Genomic DNA, 4,671 nt, shown 5'->3' on the forward strand with positions numbered 1-4,671 from the left:
ATAAATGAATGATACATTTGCATCCAAAATTATCCTTGACAACGCACCGTGAGCATAGGTAAGCTGTTATTCCCGACTGTTTTTCGCCGGCGTAGTGCAAACATCAACAAACTTAAGTGCTTCGAACAAAGGGAGAACAATGTAAGTATACACAGAATATTGACTGCAGTAAACATTAACAAAAGTCCGATATATAAAATATTGTTGGAGACAAAACAATAGGAAAATGAACACAATCTATGAATAAAAAAAAAATAATAAAAAAAAACCGAACCCGAAAAAAAAATGAAGCCGCACGATATTCCCAAGTGACATCGTTACGATCTATGGGCTCTTGAATAGTTCCCAGAAGATCCCACGTTTTCGAGACAAATTTTGTTCAGCGATGAGGACCATTCCTGGCTCAATGGGTATGTAAACAATAAAAATGTTAACATTTTGGACAAAGAGCAACCGGCAAAGACTTAAGAGTTGCCATTTCATCTACAAAAGCAAACGGTTAAGCTGGTGGAATCATCGTTCCATATTTTTTCAAAAATTATGTCAGCGAGAATGTAACTGTCAATGGCGATCGCTTCACCGCGCCGTGACAGCCGACTATAAGATGCGTGAAATTAAAGCTCGTGATTTCGGCGATATTTGACTATCTGAGACGTAGCAGCAGACAGCATTTGGAAGACATAATCCTCAAAAACCAAACACCAAAAGATGTTCTTTTGGATGATAATAAAACAATGGCGAGACAGATAGATGGACATGGCTAAGTCAACTTAGCTCCTCACCGTGATCTTTAAAATAAAGACATTGTCATGTCTTTGGCTTCTCCTACTGGGTATTATAAACATCTTTACAATAGTAGTATACCCTGTTGAGCTGTTGGATACCTGCATTGCTTGCCAGCAAATAGTAGCACATACTAATAGAAATTTTCCTTCAAAATGAGAGAATCGAAAAATTAAAATAAGAGTAATATTTTACGTCCTTGCTACTTGAAGGTATGCTTTAGATTAGACTTAACTCTGAGAAATTCACTGCTACCTAAGCTATATTGTGTTCTGATATTTTGCTGTAGATTACTTACTTTAAGTAACGGAACGTAGTAGCCACCAAGTTTACGTGCAAATTCGGGAATGCCACTTCTTTCGTAATTACCCTCTGTTAGAGTTGAGGATAGCTGCTGTACGGATATACTATACACAAAAGATGCATTGGAATTTCAGGACTTTCATACAATTACCGTACCCTTATGGGCTATTAACTAGCTATCGCAAAGTACCAAATTTGAGACTACCTGGTAGGACTTTCAACATTTACTTGTTCAGCAAAAAACCACTTAGATTCCAATGTCCTTCTTGCTTCGTACTATGCCTCGTTACAGCTTATTTCAACATGTTTTTTTATCACACATACATATTCTATACCATACGATGCTGCAACTCGTCAGTAGCTCAGTTATTCTTGGAATTTAAGGTGACGTATATTATTCGCTTAATTAAAAGCACGCCGCTCAGCAAAATTAGTTCATGCGCATCAAGGATAACAAATTGTATTTGACAAGTGCAAAGGTATGTACATATAAGTTTAGAAAATATATTTAGTATACTTGTATAATTCGAACCACTTTCTGCAACGCTTCACTAAATTTATTCATGATTGAAATTACCATTTTCTTGCTTCGAGAGGCATTTCTTGCCTACTTCAACATCGCCTGCATGTATATGCAACACCTTCATAGCTCGAAAAGACGGCGTTGCAGACATTTCTTATAGTTCCATTACGACGTTCTAACGCCGGAGTGTCATAAATATTCCCAAGTCTACTTTTAGGTGTGAGTGCTAAAAATTGCTTAAAATTTTGTGCAGCGACGTGAAATGGAGCCATTGAGGGTACAAATTGCCTTAGACATAACATGAAGATATTTTTTAATGGAATTTCAATTTTAGTGTACCTGTGTCTGATTTATGACCAATTACTGTAGACATAGCTTCTATCGCTGTCATTGCTTTTACGCTTTTCATACATCAGACAGATTTTCACTTACGACTTATATTGTTAGGTTTTGAGCAAAGAATATGCACAAATTTTTAAGGCGTTGCATGTTGTCTTCAAATCTATTATTTCAGAAAAAAATATTTCCAAAGAATAATCAGATACTAGTTTTTCAGACATATGTATGTATAAAGTTGACTAAGTTAAGTAAGAAACTAAAACAACTTATAAACATAAGCCGAGTTCAATTGAAATTTTCCGTAAAAAAATGAAATTTATATGAACTATATTAACACCAACAACACAAGAGGAAACAACTAAACATACGCGTAAAAAACTTATCTTGTGTAAAAATGATGGATTTTAGAATACTAAGCTGTTTTGAGGTGTCTATATTTGGATACCGAGACAGCAGATAAACATCGTTTTATGTATATACAACGACGTGCTTAATGAATATGTGTAAACCTTAAGTATAAAAGTGATGAAGAGGAACATTTGACTAATCTCGTTGATGAACCAACAAGAATATATTATTAAATTAAATCTTATATTTGAATCTTCTTTAACTTACATTTAGTTATTAACTTGCGAGAGAAGAAAAAACAATATTATTATTATACTTGATACAGGGCGTATACGTAACATTTGGAGTTGTAGCCAATTTTTAGACGCAGATAGTTTTGTTTGTTTTCAAAATAATAAATTCACTTCATAACAAGACTTACACCTAAAACAAGTATAGAATAAATATATGTGTAGTCACGCACTTACCTAGCAGTTGATTCGAAAATAAACAACTTTTAAGTGATGAAGTGCTAACTGTCAACGATATAGGCACCAGAATTACAGCGAAAACAACATTAATGCATTAAGAGTGCAGAAACAAAATAAATATAATATAAACATAACACATTAGGTGACAAAGACAATGAACTCTTGTCAGTGGCATAACTTTCGCAGTTCTCTATAAATAATTCAGAGACCCTGCGTCAAAACTTGCCCGCGAAAACTGCAAAGAAAAAACAAAAAAAAAAAAGAATATACAAAAGCGTAGTGATAACAGTTGTTGTAGTTAAAGCCCCGAAATACTTGATAATACTTACAACTTTAAATTAATTAATTAGAACTCGCATTTTGGGAAAATGCTAGACAAATGTACAGGTATACAGAGTATGTCGCAATCACGCAACACGCATTTGCCACAGCTTGAAATGGAGTATTTCTATGTGCCTTGTACAACACAGAATATCTGTCTTATTAAGTCTAAGTGGTGAGTGGCTTGCATACAGCTACAGCAACTCTGAACAAATCACATACGAGCATTCCGTCTGCTGCTGTGGCAAACAAGTGCTACAATTACAACTCTTATTTGGCACAGTAAAGTGAAAATGATTGAGTGGTTATTTCACCCTTTGCTGTTAAATAGTGAAATTTATATGCAAATTGAATGTATGCAAGCGAGAATTTCTGTCTAAGTATTAGTGCTCTTCAAAGTCTGAGTACAGTGCATATACTTTAGTGCTTATTCAATGGCGCTCGATAATCGTGTAATGGTTCAGCGATTCTATTGCCGACCAAATCAAGCGTGACTAAAGAGCTGGCTTCGCTGTGAGACTAAATGAATCTAGTTGCAGTAGTTGCTCTTTTATTATATAAAAGTAGAAATATAAAGGTATATACATACATATTGTAGTGTGCTTCAGTAGACGATAGTTAAAATTAGTATAACATTAATCATATTTTGAAGTTTTGTACGTAAAATAGTAGGATTTGCACAGTTTTAGTTTAAGTGTTTGTTCATGCCTATACAAGATGTGTGCATAAATTGGGGAAGTAATGTGGGGAAGAACTAAAAGGTTTTTGAAATATGCTGTTTTCCTCCAAGGCCTTAATACGTATATTTTTATTTCTAGTCATTTACTTGCGGTTAAGTATTTATAAGGTGGATCATTAACACTCATGTACTTTAAGTGTACCTTCAGTGTCTTACATAAGGATATATGATATGGAATAAACCCTTTAGGAATCAACACAATTTTATTGGAGGAATTTTGACCGACAAATCCAAACATATTTACGAGAAACAAAAGCAATGTTGCAGAATCTCTTATTGTTTTATCGATATAGTTTCTGCTACACTCCATAGTTAATCACATTAACAGTCGTACTAAAATGGTTGCTTGGACCGTCTATCTTTGGCTAAGGATTCCCAACAATATAAACGAACGTGCTTCAACGCTTTACTAAAGCACTGGATAAATAGTCGTTCTCCATTAATTGATGACCTCAACTAAAATTCCAGTTGCCTTTATTTTTTTATTAATCTTCTTTTTTACTGACGTAGAGACCGCTTACGAGATTATAGTCGAGTTAACGACAGCGCACCAGTCGTTTCTTCTTTTCGCGACGTGGAGCCTATTGGATATTCCAAGCGAAGCCAGGTCCTTCTCCACTTGGTCCTTCCTACGGAGTGGATGTCTTCCTCTTCCTCTGCTTCCCCCGGCGGGTACTGCGTCGAATACTTTCAGAGCTGGAGTGTTGTCGTCCATCCGGACAACATGACCTAGCCAACGTAGCCGCTGTCTTAAGCTTCCAAAGATGAGCGACTCAACAGCTAAGACCGATTGAACAAAGTGGAGAACAATATAAGTACGCATAGAACATTTACTTCAGTAAACA

The sequence above is a fragment of the Bactrocera tryoni genome, chromosome 2, assembly GCF_016617805.1.
Source record: "Bactrocera tryoni isolate S06 chromosome 2, CSIRO_BtryS06_freeze2, whole genome shotgun sequence".
Lineage (NCBI taxonomy): Eukaryota > Metazoa > Arthropoda > Insecta > Diptera > Tephritidae > Bactrocera > Bactrocera tryoni.